At 44.6% G+C, this 16,826-nt stretch overlaps 1 protein-coding gene across 2 annotated transcripts in view; it reads left to right on the top strand.

The window, feature by feature from the left end:
- Nucleotides 1–6: 6 nt before the first annotated feature.
- The window catches only part of ST6GAL1 (ST6 beta-galactosamide alpha-2,6-sialyltranferase 1), a 153,026-nt gene continuing 136,206 nt past the window's right edge, over nucleotides 7–16,826 (top strand). The window contains exon 1 of one of the 2 annotated variants that reach the window (XM_010853906.1): nucleotides 7–116. The gene's annotated coding sequence lies outside the window, so the exon portion shown is untranslated. The remainder of the gene's footprint in view (nucleotides 117–16,826) is intronic. The other variant, XM_010853907.1, reaches the window with a different exon arrangement.

Consider the following 16,826-nt stretch of genomic DNA (forward strand, 5'->3'; position numbering starts at 1 on the left):
GGCTGGGGAAGACGCCTGGGGCACTACCCGGTGCTAACAAAGGGAACCGGCAGCCTACCGGCTGGGGCGCAGAGCGGGCGGAGCAACCGCAGCTTCCGCGGCTGAGAGCGCAGCGAGTGAGTAAGACTGCTGCGGGGCGGTGGCGGGACCCAAGCCCCCAGGGAGGAGTGGAGCGAAGGGGCGCGGGAGGGCAGCGGAGCGGCGGGGCCCGTGGCGAGCCGAGGGCGCAGGGAATCGATGTTCAGCACTCCTCAGCACTCTTCACTGCGCGGACCCGCCGCCTTTTGCTGGGGTGTCTGTGGATTAATCAGGGCCGAGGGGGCATCCCTGGCTTCCCGCCGGCTCCGCGAGACTGCGGACCCACAACAAACCCACGTGCACGCGGCCCCAAGGAGCCCCGCTTTCTCCACTGCACGGGCAACATGGAAGGGAGACGTAAAGTCCAGGTTCCTTTGGATCTCGCCTGCCGGATGTACAGGAGGAGAAACCCGGGCTCTCTGCAGGGGTGGGGGCGCAGGTACCATAACAAACGCACGTGCGTCCTGCCCAGGGTGCGGGGTGCACCGCCAGTCCTCCGGAGCCGCCCTGCGGAACCCGGCCTTTGTCTCAGCTATCGGGAGGGAACGGCGCTGGGGGCGCCACTTGCTGGAGGAGAAAGACTGACACATTTAAAAGGTACCGCTTGGGTATCAGACCAAACCACCAAATTCAAAAATATTCGGAAACACGAAGGGAGAAAGTAGCAAAAAAAAGATTACTCCAGGCCGAGAGTCTGTTCCCGGCGGTGGTGCAGACTTGAGATGACCCGGGCCACCCCTCACTGTCACCTCACGGTGGTTTCTTAGAGACAGGGGTTGAATTAAGGGTCTGCGAGTCCCCCATCCCCCAGAAAAGACTGTGCCTAGCGCACCATCGTCCTTGCACTGTCCCTGTAGGGGACGGCGAGCGCCTCCTCAGTCCGGTTTAAACTACGCCCAGCACTGTCTTGGCTTTCGCTTGCGCTTTGCCGTGTAGGTCCTTGCGTCTAGCCAGCCCCATTGTCATTGGCCCCTTTTGGCTTGTCGTGTCTCTTTATAAGGAAGGCTAGCCGAGGTCTCTTGTCTTAGGGGGGGACGCCCTTATTTTCAGTTCTGTCGAGTTTATTTGCGAGAAATGCCGAGGTCCGGAAGGAGAGGCCTCTTGTTTTGCTTTTTCTTTGCCTACGAATGCTCAGCTAAGCTTTGAAGATTTTAGTTCAATAGTCCTGTTCTGGCAGCAGGGGGATGGTTTAGGGGATGCCCTGGCCCCTTAGGTAATGGTGTGGGTGCAGAAGGCAGCCAGACAGGTTGTGGAGTGGGTGGGGTGTGCGCCAGCCTTGTGCTTGCTGAGGGGTCGGGCAGCGGCTTCACCTGGGCCAGCAGCGCTGGAGATTAACCTGTCCCTCGGGGACCGTCGGGCCTCCAGCCCTGCGCCACGGTCTCGGGGAGTCTAGAGAGCATCCAGCGAACCCTCCTATTTTACAGGAGGGGAAACGGAGGCCGGGAGAGTTCAGTTCCTTGTACCAAGTTTCAACCCATGTGAAGTTGGCCACCTAGAGAGGACAAGAGCCTGAGTCTCCGACTCCCCCATGGCGCATTGCCGAGCAGCGACTGAAGACAGAACCCGGAATCTGTGGTTGGCTGGAAAGGCAGTGGCCTTAGGCAGAACAGTTAAACAAATAATGTAATTCAGATTGAAAGCTGCACCCTTCCATTATGCCTTTCAAGAGTTCTATCCATTTGAGAGAAGATAGATTTAGTAATTCCTCACTCTCCTTCTAGCCTTTCATAAGCCTAGTTAGTTTTCTCTTCTGGCTGCCCCTTCTCCTCAAGCTGGAGTCCAGCCAGCTGTGGAGACTTAGATGTTTTGCCTCTCATCCTTGTGCCAGGAGGCCTTTGTTTGGGCATAAGCACACAGGGTAGAAAGTGTCTCCTAGGGCAGTACTCCTGAGTCACTTGTGGGAGAACAAAGCATTGTTTTCACTGATTTTATTTAATTAAGTTTTTAGAAATGAGAGTCTCACGGAAGTAGCTTTTTAATTTTGTATTTGTCAGGGGAAACATTGGAAAACCAAAGACATCACTTTGAGTCTGGGTTTCCCCAAAGTGCTGTTTCACCCTGTTCCTCTTACCTCCTAACTACACTGGTTTCTCTTAAGGTTTCTAGGGTGTTTCATTTTTGTGGTAATTCCACTTAACACTTGAATATGGTTCTCATCAGAGGGCTCACCCTGTAAGGAACTTAGAAATCAGCTGGCCTGTTTTTCTAAATGAAAAAACTGAAGCTCAGTGAGAAATCACTTGCCCAGGGACACACAACAAGGTGTCTGCTGTTAGTGCCCTTTTTGCGCTTTAGCGAAACTTATGTCAAATGAGTTTTTTGTTGGTACCCCAGTGTACAGTCAAAGTTATGATGGTTGTTACAACAACACATTTTTAAGTCAGAGAGTGAATTCCTTAAGGACTTACACAGGTTTTGGTTATTAAACAAAACCATGGATCCCAGTGGTAGATTCAGTGAGGAGTATTATATTAATAGTTTTCATTGGGGATTGGTTTTCTTTAGTGTTTACTAAGTGGTTCTCTTTACTCTTGCCCTGGGTTTCCCCACATTCCTCTGCCTCCTGCTCCTCCAGTAGGGAAGTGCTTTAAAGTATGATCACAGAATGAAAGGCAGCGGGAAGTCAGAAGAGAGACCCTCCTTAGCTCTTCATGCTATTTAACTTCTTGGGTTCCAGTGTTGCTTGTGCAGTGAGAGTCCTTCCTGCCCAGTCTCTGCACAGGCTGTTTGGATGGAGTGGAAGTTGCTCAGCCTTTAGAGGTAGAGAGTCCGGTTGGGTCAACCCTCCTCTCCTGTGTTCCTTGTGGACTGCATCCACACAGTGTCAAGGGAAGAACATGTATGCATCTCCCAGGGGTGTGGTGGGTAGTAAATCATGTGATGCATGCTTATTCAGACCTCCCAGCAGGGTTGAGTGCTCATCAGCTTTTTAGTGGGAGAGAATGATGATGGGAAGATAACCCCATTGGGTGAGCCCTGTGCTCAAAGGAAGAGGCCCAGCCTGGTCACAAACAAGGCAGAATGTCTGCCAGACTGTTAAAAGGGCCTTTGGGTGGTTGTGCAGTGTGTGTGACTTTAAGGTAAATAAACCTAGTTTGAAAAAAAAAAATCCAGAAATTTCATGCCCAGGTGAGTGCAATCTAGTCTTTCCATCCATTTACTCCATACTTACTGACAAGCACGCAGGTGGGGGCAGGGGTGGTTCCTATGCTGGGCCTGGAGTTACAAAGAACCAGATCCACTTGTTGGCCCCCCACCATCCTTGCTTGGAATGCATTTGGAAAACTGCCCTCAGGAACCCACAGAAAATAGATCTAATTTATCTCAAAATTGACCTCTGCAGGAGTAGGATTGTCTCTTCGTCAAGTCAAACCAAGAGCAGGTGGTAAATGAGAGAGTGGAAAAGGGAAGGCTTCCAAGAGAAGGTGGATCTCCACAAGTATGGGGACGTGGTTGCATTACAGAGTGTCGGAAATAATTCGTTAGTGAAATTTGCAGTAATCTTCTGGAACGTAGACTCTTGAGAATTTGCTTAGATTTGGTGTCAGTGACTTACTCAGTAAGAACCAAACTGGGGAAAAACATATATTTTTCTTGCTTGTCTGCATTGTATACTGACTTGAATAGATGTGCTTTCTATAGTTGTGCATGAAACAGTAACATAGTAAGCAACAAAGTGTCAGCGCATTGAAATACTGGGGTGATTTTCTGAGTCATGACTAGAAGAATCAGGTTAGCCTTTAGAATCAGTTTAGTGATTAAATTTTGTTTATCATTCTGATTATAAAAATACAGCATGCCCATTGAGGACAATTTGGAAAGTACAAATAAGGATAGAGAAATAGAAAAAAAATTCTATTATTCAAAGGCAACCACGGTTAATGTTTGCAACTTTCCTTCTTGTCTGTTTTTTTTTTTTTGTGTGTGGATTTGTTTTCTCTAAATGGTAGAGAACTTACTGCTTGTGCAGTTACTCTTGGCTTTTTTGCTTAGTCTTTTCATGTACCCATGTCACAGTTTATATTCACATTAAACCTGTACCTTTTCATTCATCAACATATCAGCATCTCCAAGGTCACATGGTCCCATGGGATCCAATCACTCCAGTGATCATTTCAGTGAAGGCCTGCAGAGGAAAGAGTCTCCAGCTTCTTCTCCTTTTCCTAGCTGTGCCTCAAGCATCCAGATACCAGCCGTTTAAAATATATATATATATATATTTCATGTAAGAAGACAGCTAAAGTCTAGTGGAGAGAGAAGGACCCTGGTATGGCCTTGAGTTCTAGTCCTGCCCTTGTGACAACTTACTTTAACAGCTTGGTTTTCTGTTTCTGTATGTATTAAAATAAGCAACCCCAGGGTCATTTGTTAGCTCATTCCTTGCATCTTCCAGTGCCCATTCTAAACCAAAGCTGTATAAGAAGAGCTCATGATCCAGCAGAGGACTTGGAGTAGCAAGAGACCAGTGCAAGGTGCCCTGGGAATGCAGAGGAGGGGCAGCCACCCCAGACTGGGACAGTGGGGAAGGCTTCCTGGATAAGGGCTGTCATGGGCTTGTTCAACTTCTTCAGATACTTTATTGAATTACCCCTGAGATTAGCATGTTTGTGATAAATCTCTTTCCACATTCCAGATAATTCCCATAGGATACAATCCTAAACTTGGAATTACTGGGTCATACTTCAAAGACTATCATCATTTTTAAAAAGTTTGTAGATTCAGTCCCGGTTGCCTATGAAGTTTTAAAGTACCTAAGTATTTTGTATTGTGGAAAAGGTAGAAATTGAGAGCAAGTAATTCAGGATTTGAATTACTTGTGTACCAGTTATTACCAATATAGATGTCTACAAGCTACTTAAGCTCATGAAGCTTCAATTTCCTTCTCTGTAAAATGGACATAACTGCCTCACCTCACTGGATCATTGTAAGGATTTTTAGAAAGAATTTTATTTTTAAAAAATATTTTAATTTTTCTTCGCTTATTTTTTAAATGTTTATTTATTTATTTGTGGCCGTGCTGAGTCTTTGTTGCTGCGTGGACTTTTTTCCAGTTGCGGCGGGTGTGGGCTGCTCTCTAGTTGCAGCGCTCGGGCTTTTCACTGCGGTGGCTTCCTCTTGCTGAGCAGGCTTAGGCTTCTCACTGCAGTGGCTCCCTCTTGCTGAGTGGGCTTAGGTGTGTGGGTTGCAGTAGTTGTGGCTTCCAGGCTCGAGGGCACAGTAGTTGAGGTTCACAGCCTTAGTTATCCCAAAGCATGTGGGCTCTTCCTAGATCAGGGATCAAACCTATGTCCCTTGCATTGGCAGGTGGATTCTTTACCTCTGAGCCACTATGGAAGCCTCCATTATAAATCCTAGATAAAGGGTCCAGTATAGTGCCAGGTTTACAGGAAGCACTCCATAAGTGATGTCTATTGTTGTTATAATTGAAATTTTCACAAGCTGCAGAGACTGTGGTCCTAATATTTTTTCTTACCATGATAGCAGGTAGGAAATTAATTAAGGTGGCGTCTCCTACCAGGTGACAAATTGAGAGAAATGATCACTGGTGTGATGCATTACAAGTCTTCTTACGGAAAGTTTCAAACACACAAACGTAGAAAGAATGGTGTAATTACCCCCCTTTCCCCATTTATAATCACTTATCTTCAATAATTATCAAAACTCATAGGGTCTTCAACCTCACATTTGACCCTACATGACTTTGAAATAAGTCCCAGACATTTTTTTCAGCTCAGCCATAAATATTTCACTGAGTTAGTTGCATGAAGCATATTTGAGGCATTGGGTGAAATGCCATATTTGAGGCTCTTGGAGCCTGTGTCTGCTGTCAGTGTTACAGATGGAACCCTGTGTGTGTGTGTGTGTGAGAGAGAGAGTGACAAAGAGAGAGAGAGAAAGTTTTAGTGCTCAAGTGAATTTTCCTGCCATGACCTGTGTCTGTCTCAAAGTGAAAGTCGCTCAGCCGCTCAGTGTCTGACTCTTTGTGACCCCATGGACTATACAGTCCGTGGAATTCCCCAGATCAGAATACTGGAGTGGGCAGGCTTTCTCTTCTCCAGGGGAACAAAGACACAGGGTAAAAGGAACGCTGAATTTAGTCAGGAGACCTGATTTGCAATAGGGCACCAACATTTACCAGTTGTATATTTTGTCAAGTGACTTCTGAGTTTCTTTGAATATATTTCTAAAAATTTGATGAGTAGCAAATGAGGTAATCCACGTACAGCTCTAGCAACTCAATATTAGTTGACTCTGCATCACACCTGAACCCAGCCTTACAGTTCCCGAGAGGCAGAGTTTTCATATGGAATGAAGGTCAGAGCCTGATGGCCTGAGAGTACTGGGGTTTCTTCAAGTAGAGTTGCTTCCTGTCTAATTCTGAAGATATGGTTGTCACTCAGATGAGCACGTGGCACACTATGCTTGTGAATCTCCTGTCTAGCACTCAACCCCTTCCCTCTGATTTGTGAATGAGGTCAGCAAGCCTAGGGGAGGTAGGGCCCTGCCACTGTGCCTGAGAAACAGGTCTTCTCTGATGCCTCCTTTTCTCCATGGGAAGACACTCGGCTCCCCTATTCCCTCCAATTTTGTTGAGAGTCTTGGTCTCTCCTAAGTCACTGTTGCTCCCAAGTAGGAATTTTTGACTCAGCTAAAAGGAGAAAATTGATTTGATGTCATCATTCAAGTCCTGTCTTTAATCCACTGGGACTCCCATTATGTTCGGGCCTGCCCTGTGACTTGTAGTCTCTGGCTGTCTCGAGCTTGCTGTGTGGCCTTGGGTGAGATAAATGCCACCTTTGGCATGCCACCACGGGATTCAACTCCCAGGTCTCTAGGCCCCTTCCAGCTCTGAGATCATCAATTGGGGAACAGGTATAAAAATGGGGAAACTACACATAGAGTTAGGGGCTTCTTCACACAAATAATAAATGTAATCTGTTTTCTTTTCAAATGGGGTAAGCAATTAACCCCCTTACCTTTGCTCACTTACCCCAATTCCACTTTTCTGCAAAGTGACTACTGTTTGCAGTTTGTTTTGGGTCCTTCAGCTCCCTTTGGATCTATATATGTATGTATTTATGGGTATATGCAGATATATTTTAAAAGCTCTGTAAATAGATTACATTATAACTACAACTTTACAGACTTGCCCTTTTGGCGGTCTTTCCGTATCAGCATATACAGATTATTTTTTCATGGCTGCATCACATCCTATATTATGGATGTGTTTATTTAACCAGTCTTCTGTTGATGGATATTTATTTCCATTAAAATATATTTCTAAGTGTATTTGGAGAATCCCCAGTGTCACAGTGATAGAGAATCCACCTGCCAGTGCAAGAGTTTCGGGTTCAATGTCGGGGATGATCCCCTTGAGGAGGAAATGGCAACCCACTCCAGTATCTTTGCCTGGGAAATCCAATGGACAGAGGAGCCTTGCAGGCTTTACAATTCTTGGGGTCAATAACAACACAACAAAATATGGAATGTTGGTTGTAAATGTCTTGGTTAAATGAGGTCAGTCTATCGAGCTCTGGAAAGGGTGGCTAGAGAATGGGCACAGGGACACTGAGAACCACGCCTTAGAAAGCTGGAATGAAGGGCTCCCTGGAAGTTACAAGGAGCTGACTGTTTGGAGGGAAGGTTATTTTGGGAGATGGCCTGCCTGGTTGGGTGCTCTAGGCTGCAAGTGCAAGAAACTGAGCTGCGTCATCATCTTCTCTTCCTCATTCCACCATCACTGGCTCTTCCAAATTTACTTCTGTTTTCAGGGTCAGTGGCATCTGATGGGAGGACTGCAACTTGAGTGATGGGAGGGAGGAGAAAGAAGTGAAGAAGAGGAGGAATTGATATCAGTCTCTGGAGGAGGGAACGTGCCAGTTCTGTCTACTCTTCCTTGTTGTTCAGACCCATCGGAATGCTGTGTTCCCCTGGGTTCTGTACAAATCAGGATAAAATGAAGCAAGCCCAGAGTTGCACTTACTTGGAAGATGGAGGTTTAGGACGCTGTCTTGGAGGGAGAATAAATGTGGAAACTGAGGTGTTCTAACCTGCAGAAGCTAAAGTAAAAAGCACTTTCTTCATGTGGAAGAATGATTAGAATTATACTGTGTGGATGCTGGGGAGAGGCAAACCAATACAGAGTTGCATAATGGGAGATAAGGAAGAACTTACTTAGCAGATCTTCCCAACCACGAGAGAGGCTGCTGGGTCACATGGTAAAGAACTGCCTGCCATGGGAGTCTCTAAGCAAAAGACCCAAGTGAACGTGCTTGCCATCAAAGGATTTCTGCTTGCCAGAGAGGTTGATTTAAGTGCCTGGTAAGGCCCTTTCCAACTCTAAAAGTCTGTGATTGTGGGGCAAGAAGCAGAAAGATGCAAAGTAGGACTCAGAGGATGGGGCAAGTTACAGACAACATGCCTGGAGCTGTTTTCACCTGCTCTCAAAAGATGGAGTAAAATGGAAGCCTTCAAGATGTGACTTAGACGGTTGTTTCCCCCTGGATCTTGGCAACCCTCCTCCTGTTCTGTCCTTGGCTCCAGCTCTGCTTGACTTTATATTCATAAATTATTTCCACAGGAATAAATATATCACATACACTTTAGATGACCAGGAAATCTGGCAACCAGAAAAGAACTACATGTCCCAGGAGGATGATTGTAATTTTTTTTTTTTTTATTACAGTCTTTCTAAACTTGCATCCATCTCCTGGTTTCCCTAGCACAGGACTGAAACACCATTCAGCTTTAATTTTAGAACATTCTACCCTTGGCAACCTCTCAAAGGTCCTCTGAGCTGGAGTTAACAGCACCCTCCAGGTTTCATGCTTGTTCCTTTCCTGCAGTTGAGGAAGAACCTCTTGAACTTAAGTCTTAGCCGAGTTCTTAGTGAGGGAAACATGGCAAGTTTACCATCATCTGGGCTCTTGCTCTGCTCCTGACCTTGATGCGGCACTATTTATTCCCTTATCTAGTCCCCATAGCCTTGGTGTCTTGGTGTCACAAGCTCCATTTTGCAGGGGAGAAAGCTGACCTCAGAGAGGGCTAGAGAACCACCCCAAGATTCACTGCTATTAAGTAGCGATGCTGGCGTTGGTTGTAGTTGTTTCCCTACATCACGTTACAGGTTTTTCCACTGCTAATCACTCCCAGTCCTTTGGGGCTGAGAAGTGCTTCGTCCTTGTGTTTCACTGGGAGCCTGGCTGAGTTTATCCCTATGGGGCTATTGAAAGCTTTCTGCCTTTCCCCTAAGAACAGATGAATGAAAGAACTCACGGGACAGTTATGTGCGAATAGCTTGACATTTGGACTCAACATATGTTTGCTTTTTCTCCTTTTTGGTAAGAGTTGTTTTCATCAAGCCTGGTTTGCCTTCCCCTGCTTCTTGCCTGCCTTTTAAAGTACCTGTCCTCATTTTCTGGTTATAACTGGAATAAACACACTTACGGTGGAGCATGGCTATAGATTAATGGGTACTATTACTTGGGCAACTTTGATATCTTTAGGTGGTAAAAAGAACTCATTATTGGCATTGTTAAGGGCTGGTTTTGCAGCTGTGCTTGTAGGCTCTTGAATAATTTCTTCTCTTGTAAAGTTCATTCAATATTATTTTTGTTCACCAAATATTTGAGTGCCTATTGTGTGGTAGCCATTGTGGGAGGCATTGGGAGTTTCTACCTAAAGAACATGCATTGTAGATAGGCACACATAAATTTGGTATAACTAGTGGGGCCTTAGCAGAGAAGGCAATGGCACCCCACTCCAGTACTCTTGCCTGGAAAATCCCATGGACAGAGGAGCCTGGTGGGCTGCAGTCCATGGGGTCACTAAGAGTCAAACACGACTGAGCGACTTCACTTTCACTTTTCACTTTCATGCACTGAGGAAGGAAATGGCAACCCAATCCAGTGTTCTTGCCTGGAGAATCCCAGGGACTGGGGAGCCTGGTGGGCTGCCATCTACGGGGTCGCAGAGAGTCAGACACAACTGAAGCGACTTAGCAGCAGCAGCAGCAGCAGTGGGGCCTTAGAAGTTGGTGGCAGACAAACTTTCTGTATCACCCTCTTCCTCTTTTCTCAGAGTCTTTGCTTTGTCCATTCATTCATTAGGTGCCTGCTGTAGCCCATGCACAATGCTCATTTTGAGAACAGAGACCCAAATGGTCCCATAGTTCTCTTCCTTTAAAAGCTTAGTTGGAGGTGAACATGCAGATATTAATAACAATATAATGTGATATATGGCTTCCCTGGTGGCTCAGTGGTAAAAAAGCTGCCTGCATTGCAGGCAATGGAACAGATGGGTTGGGAAGATCTTTGGGTTGAGAAGATCCCCTGGAGGAGAGCACAGCAACCCATTCCAATATTCTTGCCTGGAGAATTCCATGGACAGAGAAGCCTGCAGGCTACAGTCCATAGGGTTGCAAAAGAATCAGACATGACTGAAGTGACTGGGCACATGTCATGTGATAAATATTATGATTTTCAAGTATATCAGTTCAGTTCAGTTCAGTTCAGTCACTCAGTCGTGTCTGACTCTTTGTAACCCCATGAACTGCAGCATGCCAGGCCTCCCTGTCCATCATCAACTCCTGGAGTTTACCCAAACTTATGTCCATTGAGTCGGTGATGCCATCCAATCATCTCATCCTGTGTCCCCTTCTCCCCCTGCCCTCAATCTTTTACAGCATCAGGGTCTTTTCCAGTGAGTCAGTTCTTCGCATCAGGTGGCCGAAGTATTGGAGTTTCAGCTTCAACATCAGTCCTTCCAATGAATACTCAGGACTGATTTCCTTTAGGATGGACTGGTTAGATCTCCTTGCAATCCAAGGCACTCTCAAGAGTCTTCTCCAACACCACAGTTCAAAAGCATCAATTCTTCAGTTCTCAGCTTTCTTTATGGTCCAACTCTCACATCCATACATGACTACTGGAAAAACCATAGCTTTAACTAGACAGACCTTTGTTGGCAAAGTAATGTCTCTGCTTTTTAATATGCTGTCTAGGTTGGCCATAACTTTCCTTCCAAGGAGTAAGCGTCTTTTAATTTCATGGCTGCAGTCACCATCTGAGGTGATTTTGGAGCCCCCCAAAATAAAGTCAGCCACTGTTTCCCCATCTATTTGCCATGAAGTGATGGGACCGGATGCCATGATCTTGGTTTTCTGAATGTTGAACTTTAAGCCAACTTTTTCACTCTCCTCTTTCACTTTCCTCAAGAGGCTTTTTAGTTCTTCTTTGCTTTCTACCATAACGGTGGTGTCGTCTGCATAGCTGAGGTTATTGATATTTCTCCTGGCAATCTTGATTCCAGCTTGTGCTTCATCCAGCCCACCATTTCTCATAATGTACTCTGGATATAAGTTAAATAAGCAGGGTGACAATATACAGCCTTGACGTATTCCTTTCCTGATTTGGAACCAGTCTGTTGTTCCGTGTCCAGTTTTAACTGTTGGTTCCTGACCTGCATACAGATTTCTCAAGAGGCAGGTCAGGTGGTCTGGTATTCCCATCTCTTTCAGAATTTTCCACAGTTTATTGTGATCCACACAGTCAAAGGCTTTGGTATAGTCAATAAAGCAGAAATAGATGTTTTTCTGGAACTCTCTTGCTTTTTCCATGATCCAGTGGATGTTGGCAATTTGGTCTCTGGTTCCTCTGCCTTTTCTAAAACCAGCTTGAACATCTGGAAGTTCATGGTTCATGTATTGTTGAAGCCTGGCTTGGAGAATTTTGAGCATTACTTTACTAGCATGTGAGATGAGGGCAATTGTGTGGTAGTTTGAGCATTCTTTGGCATTGCCTTTCTTTGGGACTGGAATGAAAACTGACCTTTTTCAGTCCTTTGGCCACTGCTGAGTTTTCCAAATTTTCTGGCATATTGAATGCAGCACTTTTACAGCATCATCTTTTAGGATTTGAAATAGCTCAACTGGAGTTGAGTTGGTGATGCTAGTGGAGCATCACCTCCACTAGCTTTGTTTGTAGTGATGCTTCCTAAGGCCCACTTGACTTCACATTTCAGGATGTCTGGCTCTAGGTGAGTGATCACAGCATTGTGATTATCTGGGTTGTGAAGATCTTTTTTGTACAGTTCTTCTGTGTATTCTTGCCACCTCTTTTTAATATCTTCTGTTTCTGTTAGGTCCATACCATTTCTGTCCTTTATTGAGCCCATCTTTGCATGAAATGTTCCCTTGGTATCTCTAATTTTCTTGAAGAGATCTCTAGTCTTTCCCATTATATTGTTTTCCTCTGTTTCTTTGCACTGATCACTGAGGAAGCCTTTCTTATCTCTCCTTGCTGTTCTCTGGAACTCTGCATTCAAATGGGTATATCTTATAGAGGTTGGGAAAATGGTATAGTGAGTTTGGGAAAGCTTTCTGGAGGACCTGTGACTTACCAATGCCGGACTGTAGAGGGGAGTAGCTCTGAGCCTCTGGGAAAAGAGCATTTGAAGAAGAAAAGGGAGTGCAGGAGCAAAGGTGTGGGGTGAAGGATGGTTTGTTGCTGGGTGTGGGGGAGCCGCTAGTAGGTTGATGTTCCCACAAGGGAACCTCTGAGGCAGGAAGTGCGGGTAGATGAAGCTTGAACCTTCACACCCATTATCAAACATAATTTTCATAACTTCCTTATTGTGACATATACTATTATCATCTCTACTTAATAGATGAGAAAACAAAGGCTGAAGGAGATTTGGTGACTTCTTCAAAGTCAGAAGTGAGTGAGTTGAAGTGCTTGAACTTGAATGAAGGCCTGCTCGGCCCTCATAGCATTGCCTGCACAGGCAGGCTGAGAAGATCTGCCTCGAAAACTAAGGTGCTTATTTCCTCTCTGTTAAGCTTTCAAAGGTCACACCCTTGGTGAATCCTCTTCCTCCACGTGCCTCATGACGTTCCCAACTTGTAATTAAGTGGGGACTAGTGAATCTGATGTTGAGGCCTCTTCTGAGTCTTGGTTATAATTTTGTCTTCCCTTTCATTCAGAGAATCAGTAGCCCAGAAATCTTCAAAGAAAATCTCTATTTGCCCAACCAGGTGTTACAAGAGAGAAGGAGAAGCTTTATCCCTTTTCTCAAAAGGTCCAAGTTCATTAAGTAGCCCAGGTATTACCTTTAATTCAGAGAAGCCCTCTGGGTCTGGAGAGGGAGCAATCTGTGTGGGCTGGAAAAGTCTGGAGCAGATGGGCTTTGAGCTGTCCCTTGAGGATGGGTAGGATCAGGAAGGTGGAAGATATGGTGTGTGAGTAATATTATTCTGTCTTACTCAGTGATAAATGGATTATTCCTCCCATCCACCAAGACAATTTCTGGGTTGGAGTTGGCTCTTGGGCTGAAAAGGCAGTTATTCATTTAAAATAAAGTTTATTGAAAACTAATCAATTGAGAGTTCAAAGACAAGATGATGAAACTACAGAATGAAATAAAAAAGCACAATTACAGAGCTAAGGAAAAAATTGATGCTACAAACAACATCATTAGAGGGAAGGTTAATAAAGGAGCAAAGTAGAATCCACTGAAAACTAAATTACTAACAGAGAGGGAAGGGTTAGGAAAACCACAGTATGTGCTTAGAAAAGAGAAACAAATCAGAGAAATTCAGAGATCTAAAGTTTGTAAAAAGATGATCTCTCAGAAGGGTAATTGGACTATCTGGAGTCACAGCTCACTTTTCATGCTGCATTGACCAAAACATAGTCACGTGGACATGCCTGGCTGCAAAGGAGCCCGGGAAAACATCTCCATCTGGGTGGCCGTGTACCCTCTGCAAACTCAGATTTGGGGGAAGGCCTTTTATTACCCAAAGTGGGATGAGGAAAATGGATATTGGGAGCAATTCATCTCTGCCTCAGGGAAGAAGTCATGTTAGTCTCAGACTTGATTTGCAGCAGAAGGAAAACTTGAGAACATGGAAAGGAAATATTTACAGAGTTCTGAGGGAAAGGTCATAAAACTGAAGACTTATACCGTCAAATCACTCCTGAAGGATAAGACAGGTAGGCATTATCTCCTGTGTGCAAGGACTCAGGGAATATGAGCCCTTCTTGGGAAAACCTGCTTATGATGAAAATGATTAGTTAAAAGCACCCTTTGTAAGAAGTGGTGAAAGGCCATTTGGTGAGCCCCTCATCCACTCAAATAGAGAAAACCTTGGCAAGGATGGGCTGTAAGGATAAGGAAGGAAGTGGGAGGAAGTAAAAAGAAAGAATGTAATGGAAATGGAGAGCTGGGGGAGAGGGTGAAGGACGTTAAGTGCTAACCTTCCCTCTCTTGCACTGTCTTTGGAGGGTATTAGTGTCATGGCTCCAACCTTTCAATTAATTTTTTTAACCCATTATTAAAAAATTTTTTTTTATTTTATTGGAGAAAAGAGTCTAAAATAGAATGACTATATGTACATGTATAACTGAATCACTTTGTTATATACCCGAAATTAATACAACATTTTAAGTCAATTAATGTTTTTCTATTAAACTTGGAGGGATTTTTAAGGAAATAATATCTATTTTGATGTAGAAACATTTGTTAAAATTTCATCTTTTTTTCTGTTTTACTTTCATGTAGAATTAAAATTAAATCTAAAAAGTTGAAAATAAGTATTTTATTAAGCAATCCTATCAATTATTCTTTCATGTATTCTTCCATCCTCCACACTCTGTCCAAATATAAATGTAGAGAAATGTGATGAAGGGTGTTAATTTATTAACTTATCTTTTTTTTCTTAGGTGGAGGGATCTTGGATGACTTTTAGCTCTATAAATTCATACATTGATTTAAAGAATAATGAGCTGGTATATTTTGTTTTTGTTTTCAGTTTTTTACTTCTTTAATTTTTTTCTTTTCTTAATACAAGTATAGTTGATTTACAATGTTTCAGGTATACAGCAAAGTGATTCAGTCATATAGATATATACATATATATATTTACATATATTCTTTTTCAGATTCTTTTCCACTGTAGGTTATTATAAGGTACTGAATATAGTTCCCTATTTTATACAGGCGGAGAAGGCAATGGCACCCCACTCCAGTACTCTTGCCTGGAAAATCCCATGGGCGGAGGAGACTGGTAGGCTGCAGTCCATGGGGTCACAAAGAGTCTGACACGATTGAGCGACTTCACTTTCACTTTGCACTTTCATGCATTGGAGAAGGAAATGGCAACCCACTCCAGTGTTCTTGCCTGGAGAATCCCAGGGACGGGGGAGCTTGGTGGGCTGCCGTCTATGGGGTCGCACAGAGTCGGACACGACTGAAGTGACTTAGCAGCAGCAGCATGTTATACAGGAGGACCTTGTTCATCTGTTTTCTGTATAGTAATGTGTATCTGTTAATCCCAAAGTTCTAATTTATCCCTCCCTCTGAGCTGGTCTTATTTGAATCAAACCACTAAAGCTAATTTAAGAGGCATCATTAAATACTAATGCTTAAGGTGTGGGGAGTGGGATGGGAGATACAAAGAGATGAACAAGACCTTGTCTTTTCATGGAGAAGTTGGTGAATCAGTTATGTGAACACCAGGCTCTAGGCAGAACAAAACCCTTTGTAAATCAGGCAGACTATTGGGGTGTTGAGGCCCGAGGACAATGGGGAAGGTTTCATAAAGGAGATAGCATTTGAACTGGATGTTGAGGGATGAGCAGAGTCCTGATGGGTGGAGAATGGGAGGCAGGGCATTCCCAGCCTGGAGGCAGCAGGAGAACCAGGAGGAGTGAGAGTCCAAGGTGTGCCTGGATAACCCTGAGTAATCTGTTGTGGCTAGAGAACAAAGGATGAATGAACAATGCTGTTTATTAAGTGCCCACGGCGTTCCAGGTGTGACACACAGATCTCTATAGGCTGCCCGACAGCCCATACAGAATGGCTTTAATTATCCCTACTGTGCAGATGGGGGCTTCCCTGGTGGCTCAGTGGTAAAGAATCTGCCTGCCAATGCAGGAGACATGAGTCTGATCCCTGGGTTGGGAAGATCCCCTGGAGAAGGAAACTTAGGCTTTTCAGTTCAGTTCAGTTCAGTTCAGTCACTCAGTCATGTCCGACTCTTTGCGACCCCATGAATTGCAGCACGCCAGGCCTCCCTGTCCATCACCAACTCCCGGAGTTCACTTAAACTCACATCCATCGAGTCAGTGATGCCATCCAGCCATCTCATCCTCTGTTGTCCCCTTCTCCTCCTGCCCCCAATCCCTCCCAGCATCAGAGTCTTTTCCAGTGAGTCTACTCTTCGCATGAGGTGGCCAAAGTACTGGAGTTTCAACTTTAGCATCATTCCTTCCAAAGAAATCCCAGGGCTGATCTCCTTCAGAATGGACTGGTTGGATCTCCTTGCAGTCCAAGGGACTCTTAAGAGTCTTCTCCAATAACACAGTTCAAAAGCATCAATTCTTCGGCGCTCAGCCTTCTTCACAGTCCAACTCTCACATCCATACATGACCACAGGAAAAACCATAGCCTTGACTAGACGAACCTTTGTTGGCAAAGTAATGTCTCTGCTTTTGAATATGCTATCTAGGTTGGTCATAACTTTCCTTCCAAGGAGTAAGCATCTTTTACTTTCATGGCTGCAGTCACCATCTGCAGTGATTTTGGAGCCCCCAAAAATAAAGTCTGACACTGTTTCCACTGTTTCCCCATCTATTTCCCATGAAGTGATGGGACCAGATGCCATGATCTTAGTTTTCTGAATGTAGAGCTTTAAGCCAACTTTTTCATTCTCCACTTTCACTTTCATCAAGAGGCTTTTTAGTTCCTCT

This window comes from Bison bison, unplaced genomic scaffold (assembly GCF_000754665.1).
Source record: "Bison bison bison isolate TAMUID 2011002044 unplaced genomic scaffold, Bison_UMD1.0 scf7180017864333, whole genome shotgun sequence".
Classification (NCBI taxonomy): Eukaryota; Metazoa; Chordata; class Mammalia; order Artiodactyla; family Bovidae; genus Bison; species Bison bison.